This window comes from Chinchilla lanigera, unplaced genomic scaffold, assembly GCF_000276665.1.
Source record: "Chinchilla lanigera isolate Chin_1 unplaced genomic scaffold, ChiLan1.0 scaffold00002, whole genome shotgun sequence".
Lineage (NCBI taxonomy): Eukaryota > Metazoa > Chordata > Mammalia > Rodentia > Chinchillidae > Chinchilla > Chinchilla lanigera.
Genome location: NW_004955403.1, coordinates 45,551,482 through 45,563,047, shown reverse-complemented (window position 1 = coordinate 45,563,047; position 11,566 = coordinate 45,551,482). Strand labels below are relative to the sequence as shown.

Genomic DNA, 11,566 nt, shown 5'->3' with positions numbered 1-11,566 from the left:
TTGTCGATCCTCCTGCCTCAGCCTCCCAAGTGCTGGAATTATAAGCATGTGTCACCACTTAACAATGTTTTAAGCAGAGAAATAACACAGGTCATTGCGGGAAATGAATGTGGCTGCTGCCTGGGAGCTGGAGTGGACAGGCAGAGGTGTCCCCAGCAAGACCAGCCAGGAGCTGCAACATTCAGGCAGGGCGCTGGGAATGGTGGGGTGGGAGATGGGCAGAGGGGAGAAATCCTGCAGCAGCCAGCTCCCGGGCAGAGCTGGGGAAAGGATGAGTCCAGCGCTGAGAGGCTGAGGCTTTGGTAGTGGCACATGGGCGTGTCTGGGATGGAGACACAGAGAGGTGCCCTGGTGACGTGGCAGCCATGTGCCCGGAGGGCAGAGGTGGTGTGAACACCTGACTGCTGGGGAGAAAGAAGGTCATGAACAGCATCCTGGGAAACAGTGAGGCCTGGCAGAAACAGCTAGTGACAGCATGATCAGAAGCTGAGAAGGCTGAAGCAGGAGGATCTCGAGGCCAGGCTGAACTACACAGTGACTCTGTCCAAAAAAAGTAAAAATCTAGGAAACCAGGGGACCTCCTCTTCGATACCAAGTGTACCTCGTGTGCTCCATCCTCGGCAAAGGGCCTGATACACAGTAAGTGCAGAAAAGCTGAGAGAGGACATGAGGGGAGGGGGCACAGCAGCCAGGGGCCAGCGCGTGGACAAGGTGAGGAGAGGTATGGAAAGAGGTGCTATCCAGCATGGGCACGGAGCACGCCTGCAAGCCCAGCTGCTCAGGAGGCTGAGGGAACACGTCTCAACATAAAAACTTACACAGGGCCTGGGGCTAGCGTGCAGGAGGCCCTGGGTTTGCTCCCCAGCACCACAGGGAAAAACAAAATCAGGCCTGTATGGGGTATAGTGGTCCATGCCTGTAACAACAGCACTGGGGAGGCTGAAACAGGATTACCGTGAGTTCAAGGCCAGCCTGGGCTACATATCGAGACCCTGTCCTAAAAATAATAATAATAACAATAATAATAATAATAATAATAATAATAATAATGATCAGGCAGGGCTGGGGATATAGCTCAGTTGCATAAGTGCCTGTCTGGCAAGCGCCAAGGTCATGAGTTCGATCCCTGGTACCGCAAAAAGAAAAAAAAAAAAAAAAATGATGATCAGGCTGTAATCCCAGCAGTCTGGGGGAATTGAAAGTTTGAGCCCAGCCCAGGCAATTAAGCAGCTTAGTGAGAACTAGCCTTAAAATATAGATAGATAGGCAGATAGACAGACAGATAATATGCTGGGGATGTAGCGCAGTGCAAAGGCCCTGGGTTCAGCACCCAGCACTGTGGGCAAAAAGAAAATAATGTCCTCCACAGGCTGAAGGCAACCAAGCCTCTGACAGCCTCTAGGCTGGAGCTGAGACTGGCAGGGCTGGTTACCCATTTGGAAGGGCTTGTCACCCCCAAGAAGTGTGACAAAAGGACCAAGGGAACAAGGAAGGGGACGTTAGAGGAGGCAGGACTAACTGCAAGCTTTATTTGTTTATTTCTTTGGGGTTTTTTGGTACCGGGAATCGCACTCAGGACCTTGTGCTTGCCAGGCAGGCACTGTGCCGCTGAGCTATATTCCCAGGCCCTGTTTATTTGTTTTTTGAGACAGAGTCTCACTATGTAGCTCAGGCTAGCCTTGAATTCACTGTGTAGCCCAGGTTGACCTGAAACTCATAGCGATCCTACCACCTCAGCCTCCTGAGTGGTGGTATTACAGGCGTGCGCCACCAAGCCTGGCTTCTGACTGCAGGTATTTAAGGAGGCCAAGGGGACAGGTTTACAGGTAACAAAGACGGCACAGGGACAGGAAGGGTTCAAGGCAGCAGGCTGAGGGGCCGGATGGAGCAAGGTGCTGGCAGGGGAAAGGGACAGAACTGGCCTTGGAGGGAAGCGGTGCTGCCAGAAGGAAGCAGAGAGGGCAAGACGCTGGGCAGCGACAGTATTAATACAGGATGTCAGGGAGCCGAGCCTTCTGCTTCCTAGGGGAGGGCCAGAGGAGGTCACACGCAGCTGTGCCTGCCGAGCGGCCCGGGCAGGGAAGAGGGACGAGGGAGGGATCGCAGGTGCTGCAGAGCACAGAGTGACAGCAGACTGCCCAGGACAGGAGGGGGCGTGTCCAAGGCCACTGAGTCCTGAGCTGGTCAACCCGATACTGTGTGGAATTCAAGACCATTAACCAGGGATCACCCCACACAAAACTGTGGTATGAGTCCCAAGCTCCCGCTTCCCAGTACGGGGACTGAACCCAGGGAATGCTGAGCTATATTCCCAGCCTTTTCTTATTTTGAGACAGGATCTTGCCAAGTTACCCTTCACTCTTGGGATCCTCCTGCCTCAGCCTCCCCGAGTAGCTGAGCTGCTGGGATTACAGGTGTATGCCACCATCCCAAACAGGTACCGAATTTGCATTTTAATTTGGGACGAGGCTTAAGAAATAAGAGTGCTTACTGGTGAAAGTCTTGGCTGTCGGAATGCCGGCGGGGAAAATGTTTGGGAACGGAAAGAGAAAGTTGTCTTGGCCTCTCCTAGCATGTAGCTCCCTCCCCTAAAGTAATTTCCCACTATGCCTCCCACAGGCTCCACCTCATGACCCTTGCCTAGGTCTGCTGACTCTGACCTGGGGGACAGAGAGGAAAGGGCAGGCTGCAGCAGGAAGAGAGGGAGGAATGGCAGGAGGCCAGCCCAGGTGGCGGAAGGGGCTTCTCAGCCTCCAGATCCTCGGCGGCCCCACCCTCCCCCAGCTGTGTCCTCCTCCCCGTTGTGTCCTGCCTTATCTGAGCCAGCAGCCCAGCCCCACCTCACACCACCCACCCTGCCATCTCCATGGCAACAGAGCCTCCAGCTCCCGGGGTGTGGGTGATAAGACCCGCCCACGGGGACCTCCAAGTTTGTGTCCACCCATCCCCAGGGCTGGTGTTACAGGGGCGGAGTCCAGACCACGGCTCTCAGGGATTTGCAGACACGAAGGCCACCAGGCAGAGCTGCTCTCTGGACTTCTCTGGTCTAGCCTTTGCTCCCAGCCTAAGCCAGCCACTTACTATCTGTTTGGGGCCAGTGCTGGAGCTGGGACTTGCTTTTCTTAGTTTTTGGAGACGGTCTTGCTATGTAGTTCAGGCTGGCCTTGAACTCACTGCATAGCCCAGTCTTGTCTTGAACTTGCAGCGATCCTCTTGCCTCAGCCTCCCCAGTGCTAGGATTCCAGGCATGCGCCACCACACTGGGCTGCGCGCGGGACTTTCCCATGTCCTGGCTGAACTTCACACTGACCAGCACTTTGCTCACTTAGGGACAAGTTCATGTGAGGTGGAGAGGTGAACTCACCAAAGGCCACCCAAGCTGGCTGCCCTGCCCAGGCCCCGCTCAGGCCCAGGCCAAGGAATGCTTTTCAAGCAGACCCCCAGGATCCTACTTCAGTCTGAGCTCAGGACTTGGGGTCCTGCTCACCAAGCTCCTGTGCAGAGCAGGAGCTGGGAGTGAGAGCCCTGGAAAGCATGGGAGGTAGGAAGTGCGTCCAGCTGTGCCAGCTGTGCCAGCTGTGCCAGCTGTGCGAGGAGTCTGCCGGGCGGGAACTCTGCCCTCCCCCCGAACCCCCCTCCCCCTGCCACTGCGTTCAACACGACAGCCTGTGTTTCCTTCTAATCTTCCTGCTTCCCTTCCCTTTTTCTTTTCTTTCTTCATCTTTTCTGGCTCCCTCTTCCCTTTCCCTCTCTGTCTTCCCCTCCCAGCCCCACCTCCGCAGTTGCTGTGGCAACAACTCAAAGCCAGAAATAAAGGCAGGATCCGGCAAGGCCCCCATTCCCAAAACAGCATCCCAGGGCGGGGAGAGGAGGGTGGGTGGAGCAGACCAGGGCAGGGGCCGGCGGTGGCTGCCCGAGTCCTCGGCTCCCCGGCACATCCTTCCCTAAGCCAGGTCTGAACACTGGGCTTTCCTCAGGCTGGCAAAGCCCAGCTATTCCTCTCCTCTCATTTTCTTCCTCTCTTCCAGGGAGATTTTTTACCCTTATCCTGTCTGCTGGGACTAAAGTCCTTCTAAGGCCAACTCTACACCTTCTCAGTCCAAACAGGACCCGGCAGTGGCACTGTCTCCTGACCCAGAGGTCATCTACCCTCCTTTCAGAAGAAGGCTCTCTCTGCCTGTGTTCGCAGATCCACTCTCCGCATCCTCCCCTGGAGCGGTCCCCACCCACTAGGTCCTGGGCCCCTCCCGCTTGCTTGGTCTCAGCGTGCTGTGGTCCCCTCTACTGAGGGCTGCCCTGTGGCCCCGTGTCCAGACTGGACAAGCAGAGCTGCCCTTGCTCCGCTGCCCTCACACACAAGCTCTGAAAGGAGGGCTGTGCAGACACCCAGTCCCCCGTGGACAACGGGGCCCAGGTGCTGATGGCTGCAGCGCCAGGGCTCTGCACACAGGTGCGGGGCACGCCGGCGAACACCGGCGCCACCGGAAACCGCACGCGGGGCGCACGCGGAGGGCCCTGCCTGCCAGATCACACCCCCACTCTCCCAGCGGGGCCCCCACATGGTGACACACGCGCTGAGGACACCCACTCGCACCCACCCACCGATCCTCCCCTTGGCAGTCATCTTTTACGATCCCAGCCTCCAGAGCCACGTGCGATGCCATCCCTGACCTGCGCAGCAGTACAGCGACATTCAAGGAGCCCCTGCCCCATCCCCTGGGGGCTTCCCCATAGGCCTCCCGTCCCCACTGCTCCCGGCCTTACTTCTAGACCAGCTCCCGGTCCCTTGACTCTCACAACCTGGCAACCAGTGCCCGGGGGGAGGGAGACCCAGGTGTGCCTGTCCAGAAAAGGGATCCGGCCTGCCAGGCCCCAGGAGGGCACAGCCCGGAGGGGAGCCCAGGGCCTGGAGGGCCCGTTTGTCTGCCCAGCATGAGCCTCTGCAAGGGCACGGCGGCCAGCACTGCAGCCAGGCCGGCCTGCAGCCACACCCTTTCTTCCCCTGTCCCCACCCCAGCCTGGTCAGCCACAGCTAGGAGGGGGTGGGAGCAGGCTCCAGGCCAGCTACACCAGGCCCCTCAGGGGACTGCTCCTAGCCTCAGGGCATCTGGCCTGGTTGCAGGGAGGCTCCAGGATCCATCACTTGGGGTTCTGGCCCATGAAGTACGTGGGCCGGGCAGTCGCCAGGGAAGAGGGTGCTGACCTCATGTGCTGCGATATCCCAGCCCCTCTCCTCCAAATCAGGAGGCTGAGCACAGACACAGCTGTCCCAGGTCCATTCTGGAGCTGACCCCTCCCTGGGACATCCCTGCCACCATCCATCCACACCCTGGCTTCCAGGCAGGGGTTGCAGCCCAAAGCGCCCCGGTGGGGCAGAGGCGGGGACCCTGCCACCTACCTCTTCCCGGCCCGTGTAGCCCGGGGGCTCGGAGGCCCCAGAGGCTCGGGCTCTGGTTTCCTGGCTGCCGAGTTTTCACAGGAGCCTAGGTAAGAGGCGTCGCTTCCAGGAAACCGGCCGTGCTTTCCCGAAGCGCAAATAACAGGAAGAAAGCCGGCTTGGGGTGGGTGGGGTGGGAGCTGGCGGAGGAGGGGAGCTGGTCTCCGCGGAGCGGTCTGATCTCCCCTCTGGGCCCCCACCCCGCCTTGCCCCCACCCTGCTGCTCCACAAGCCGCACGCTTGGGTCCCCGCCGCCTGGGTCCCTGCGAGGCTGGTGGGTGGGCCGGGCCGGTGCCCCCACACCCTCCTGTGCCCTCCCACCTCCCGCTGATAGTGGCAGCCGACGGGGCGTGTGTGTTTGGATCTGCTGCTGCCTTCCACCTCGGCTGCCGTTCAATCCATCTCAAACAAGAGGAGCATTAACCGGCATCATGACGAAGCAGAATCGGCCGCGCTGTCCTTTTGAAAACCCTTTCCCACCTCCGAGCTCTGCAGTATTCACGCGCACACACGTGCTCACACTCACACACAGCCACTGAAGCCTCCTCATCCACTGCCGGGGTTCAAGTTGCTGGGGGGGGCAGTTACTGATCACCCAGGGGGACAACGTGTTACTCTCCAGGCTCCTGCACCTCCCGCCCCATTCATGGCTCCCCAATGTCTGGCAGTGGCTGCGGAGGCCCCGCGGTCCCACCTTTTGGGGTGGGGGTGCAAACAGAGGTACCAGAATTGGTCATTAGCCCTCTTGAGGGAGGAACAGCCGGGAGAACACAAGACACCAAGTCCCCAGCCCCGAGGCTCAGGCTGGCCCTTAGGTAAGCTGACTCTCCCGGGAATAGCAATGGGGTGCCACAGAGGAAAAATGAAGGACCCATTTCCCCCCAGGGCAGCTTTAGGAATGGGGAGTCTCCTGCCAGGTGGTCTCACACAGAATTTACAGCCTCCTGTGCCTTCCGTGTCCGGCAACACCTCAACCACCCTCGGCCTCTGTCACTGGCCTTGGGGTGACCCTGGGAAGGAGGAGGTGACAGCCTAGCGGTGGCCCTGATCCTCGCCGGCCAGCCCGACTTCCTGTCCACCTCCACCCGCAGACTTGCCTACCTAGGCAGCCCTGCCGTTGCCCTGGTAACCGCTGCCCACAGCCGGTCAGCTGATGGTATCAGCGGCCATTGGGCAAACCTAGAATCTGGGGAGGGGGTGCTGCAGTACCCGAACACAAAGCCCCAGGGGCGGGCCTTGCAGGGGACAGGTGAGGGTGTGCCCACGGGTGGGGACGGGAGGGGAGGGCTCTCTGGGTTAGTGGGAGGCAGAGAGGACTGTGACCTGAAGAGTGACTCCTGACAGAAGGGAGCAAGGACGAAGGCAGGTAGCTGAGTGGCTGAGAAGAGGGAGAAAGGATCCAGCTTAGCTGCTGGCTAGGGTGGGGGAGGAGCCCAGGGAGGGCACAGAGAAAACCCAGGGCGAGGGGAGGGACATCGGTCCCCAAAACCACGGAGCAAAAAGCCGGCGGTGAGGTGGAAGGGGGTTCACCTTTCCTGTGCAGCGGGGCCGCTGCCTCGGAGGAGGAGCTGCCTGGCCTTCCCCACAGCCAGCCCCGGCCTCAGCCCAGCCCCTCGTCCAGTTCCTTCAACCCCACCCTCCTCCTGGAAACGGTCTGAGAGGAGAGAGGCGAGGCCAGCCCTGCTCTGATCCAAGCCATCTCCCTCCGTCCCTCCAGAGCACGGGGATTTGCCACCTTGGCCCTTTAGGGTTCCTGGTGTTCCCCCCCCTTGGGTTCCTGCCCCAGCTCTTGCCAGACCCCACCCCAGGAGACCTGTCCTCTGGCCCCCGAGGTCTCTCCCAGGAGACCTGTCCTCTGGCACAAAGGTCCCCGGAGGCAGGGCTGGGATGAGCAGATGCCGGGAAGGAAAGCTGTGGACAGGGCCCTGGAACAAGGTGGGTCTGGGGCCCCAGAGCGGGGAGCCTCCTACGAACGGCTCGGCCTGAGGTGTAGGACAGAGTGGGGGGAGTCAGGGAAAGGAGGGCTGGGAGGAGGGGAGTGGAGGGGAGGGTTCTCGGTACCTTCAAGGGCCTGGGGCGTGGGGCAGGAGCGCAGCAGCCTCTGCGGTGACATCCACCTCCATCTCTAGGCGCATCTCCTCTCCGCCTCCCGTTGCCAAGACAACACGCCGGCAGCCTAGGCCTGGCTCAGGGCGGGCGTGGGGAGCGGGAGGAAGCTGGGGCTCCTCTGGGATGGAGGGAGGGGGCCTCCGGAGCCCCTCAGTGCTGGGCTGGGGCTCCCACTGTGCCCCACCAAGTGTCCCCTCCCCCAGACCTCTTTAGGACCCGGGACTGGCTCCAGGGTGGCCTCGGGATAAGCCTAATTGAGGGTCAGACAGCCGGCTGGTCTTGAAGGGGGACACAGAACACTGGAGGCTGCCCCATCCCAGGACGGCCAGTGTGCAGTTTAGGAAGGGTGACAAGGCCAGGGAGCAGGGGAGCAATGACCCTGGCTGGGATGGCACACAGCAGTGGCAGGATCCCCTACCCCTGACCTGGGCACCTCCTCCTCATTCCAGACCCTCCTTCCTTCCCCTCCACGTACAGAAAAGCCTGAGCGTTGGAAAGCTCTCTCCTAACCCCCACGACTTCCGCCCCACTGTCTCCAGGTCCCACGCTGCGTTCCTTGGGATGTCCCTCCACCGGGCCAGCTGCTGTGGGCAGGAAAAGTCTCAGGCCCAGACAGCTCGGACCCAGGGGGACTGCAGGGTTAGGGCTCCCTCTATCGACCTGAGGGGAGCAGCTGGCAAGGTCACTCCTGGCTGGGAGGGACCCTGGTTTGTGTGTGCCTGTGCCACCCTCTGGCTCACTGTCTGCTCCTCTTTGTCCTGGCCACATGGAGATGGCCCATGCCTCCCACTTCCTCCACTGGGCAAGGCCCCAGGCTCCCTAGCTCAGCTGAAGTAGATGAGAGGGCAAATCTCTCAGAGGCAGGCAGCCCTGACCCCAGGGGCCTGTTACTGCAGCCTCCTCAACAAGCTGGCATCCGGGACTTGTGTTTTGTTGTTGTTGTTTGTTTTTGGTTTTTTTTCTGGTACCGGGAATCGAACTCACGACCTTGTGCTTGCCAGGCAGGCACTGTGCCGCTGAGTTAAATCCCCAGCCCCTTTTGTTTTTTGTTTTTGTTTTTTGTTTTTTTTTGGTAAACTCAAAGCCTTTGTTTTGTTTTTGTTTGTTTGTTGGTTGGTACCGGGAACTGAACTCAGGACCTTGCACTTGCCAGGCAGGCGCTTATGCCACTGAGCTATATCCCCAGTCCATCTGGGACTTGTGGATGGGCACTCTTGTGCACAGAAGGGTGCTGGGGCTCCTGCCCCTCTTGGGCAAGTCGGGGTCCCAGGCCCCTGCTTCCTGGCTCCTGTCCCCAGTGAGGTCAGTGGTCCAGAGGTCCTAAGTGGACCCTGGCCCTGCCACCTGCCCTCTCCCCAGGCCTCTCTGTGCAAGCTGTCTCGCTCCAGTGCCTCCTGGCCCTGCCCCACGGACCGACAGCCTGCTGTGGAGGGGAGCACCATGCGCCCCCTGCACCCCACACTGTCTAAATATTAACTCTGTGAGAGCTGAGCCAGGGCACCCGGACACCAGGGAGGAGGGAGAGATGACGAAGGTCCGCCAGAGGAGGAAAAGGAGGAGCAAGGGTCCAAAGTGACCCTTTCTCATTAGACTGGAAGGCATGCCCCCTTCCTTCTGGGCACTGGACTCAGCCCCCAGGACCCTGGAGCAGCCACCCCCACCGGAATGCACCTGCCACTCCTAAGAGCCCTTCACTGCCCTCTCCTGGCTGTAGCACCAAGACCAAACGTCGTAATTTTTCTTTTGTTTTGTTTTGTTGTTTGAAACAGGGTCTCGCTGGCCTTGAACTCACCAGGCTGGTGCTACACTTGCGGTGACCCTCCTGCCTCGGCCTCCTGAATGCTGGGATCACAAGCTCTTGCCACTGCACCTGACTCCAAACTTCATAATTTGACCCAGCCATTTCCCACCACTTCTGTGCAAACTCTCACCTCCAGTGGAACACATGGAGCCATACAAAACCTGGCCTTTCCAGAATCTTCCCAGGCACCTGCCTCTGCTGCCTCTCTGACCCCCGCAATCACTGGGCCCGGCAGGGGAGCAGAGAAGCCTGCACTTGAGGGGCTAAAGGGAGAATGTAGAGCACAGAGAATGAAGAGGAGAACGTAGAGTGCAGTGCTCACTGGCGGTGCCCATGTTCTAGGGTGAGCCCTTAGGTGACGTACAAGAACCATCTTCCTGTCCTAGATGTGCAGTCCATGCTGCCTGGGACAGCTCCGGAGCTCAGTGCAGTCTGGCTCCTGATTTCCAATACTTCTTGCCTCTTCCACTCTTGGGATGTACCAAAGGCCGCCTTACTATCTTAAGTGGAAGAGAGAGTCCACCTTGGTGCCCATATCTGTAATCCCCACCACTTGGGAGGCTGAGGCAGGAGGATCGCAGGTTCCAGACCAGCCTACACAATTTAGTGAGACACTGTCTCAAACTGGAAAGGGCTGGGGATGTAGTTCAGTGCTAGAGTGCTTGCCCTGGATTCAATCCCCACTACCACCCAGAAGAGAGACAGAGATCCAAAAGTCCCATGAAAGAGGTGTCTTTTTATGGATTCATCCCTGCAATTAAATTTCAAGTGCTTTGAGAGCTCCATTTGCCCATTTTTTAATTAACTGAAGGGTTACTATCATGCTTGAACACTAGGAAAGAAATCTTTATTTGCTTTTTTGAGACAGGGTCCTGCTCTATATTCCAGGCTGGCCTTGAACTCACAGTGATCTCCTGCCTCAGCCTCTCAAGTGCTGGGCTTACAGGCGTGGGCTACCACACCCGGCCAGAAACAAATATTTAAAAAAAAAATTTAAGCCAGGCATGGCGGCACATATAATCCCAGCACTCGGGAGGCTGTGGCAGGAGGATCACTAAGAGTTCAAGTCCAGCCTGAACTGCAAAGTGAGACCCCTGTCTCAAAAAAAATTTTTTTAGGGGCTGTGAATTTAGCTCAGCGGCAAAAGCACCTGCCTGGCAAGCGCAAGGTCATGAGTTCAATTCCTGGTACTGGAAGAAAAAAAAAAAAAATTTAAAAAAAATTTTTTTTTTAGCGTTAACTGCTTATGATACCATTCTACATAACTGAATGGATTCTCATCTTCCTTACGCCTTGAGGGCTGGGCAGTGTCTTCTTTCTGGCACTAAAGTTGGATTATTCCCTTGTGCACCTGTGCCATGGGGCAGGTAAAGACTGATTATTTCTACATCAGAGACCCATGCCATCCAGCAGAACCATATGCCAGAGGTACATAGAGTCTGGACAGCTGTGACGTGTTGGGAGGGAGGGTCAGTGAATGGCTGGCAGGGCCAGGGGGGCCACAGCAGCAGAGATGGGTGAAAGCCAGAAGCCTAGAGACAGAGTGAGGCTGTGTCAAACAGGCTGGCTGGGGGTGGTGGGATGCAGGGCAGCGAAACATCAAGAGCAGCGACACTACAGAGGAGTAGTGGGTGCTGGGGGCAGGGGACCCATGCTAGGCGTTTGCTCGGTGGAGTAGTACTTGGCCACAGGGAGCCCAGCGAAGCCAGCTGTGCACCGTCCGGAAGGAAATAGGGATGAAGTGAAGCACGTGGAAACTACTTAGGAAGCCAGGTCAGTAGTTCTGACAGATCCCAGGGTGCGTGCAGTGGGAGCCATCAGAGACTAGGAGGGAAGGAGTGGGAACACTGGGTGATGGTGGAAGTGTGAAGAATTCTCAGGGCTTTGCTTCTGCAGGAGGAGCCAGGGGAGGTGGCCTACTGCAGGCGGAGGGAGACAGCAGCTCAAGGCGAGCTTGGGCACCTGCAATCCCAGCACTGCGAGGATAAGGCAGGAGGGTCCAAAGTTCCAGCCCAGCTTAGCGACTTAGCAAGACCCTGTCTCAAAATAAAAAATTAAAAAAGGGCTAAGATTGCAGCTCAGTGCGAAGGCCCTGGATTCCATCCCCAGGACCACAAAAAAGGGGAACGGCCCTCCATGAAGTCACACGCTATGGGGCCCAGGACAGGACTGAGGACTGGGGCAAGGCTTCTGGACTGAGATGCCACTGGCCACAGGGA

General features: G+C 58.4%; 1 long non-coding RNA gene across 1 annotated transcript in view; it reads right to left on the bottom strand.

Moving 5' to 3' along the window:
- LOC102030027 overlaps positions 1 to 5,482 on the bottom strand; it is a 7,939-nt gene extending 2,457 nt beyond the window's left edge. The window contains exons 1-2 of the long non-coding RNA XR_259239.2: positions 5,399 to 5,482; positions 2,050 to 2,053 (exon numbers count right to left, since the gene is read on the bottom strand). This is a non-coding gene — a long non-coding RNA (uncharacterized LOC102030027). The remainder of the gene's footprint in view (positions 1 to 2,049; positions 2,054 to 5,398) is intronic.
- Positions 5,483 to 11,566: the final 6,084 nt, after the last annotated feature.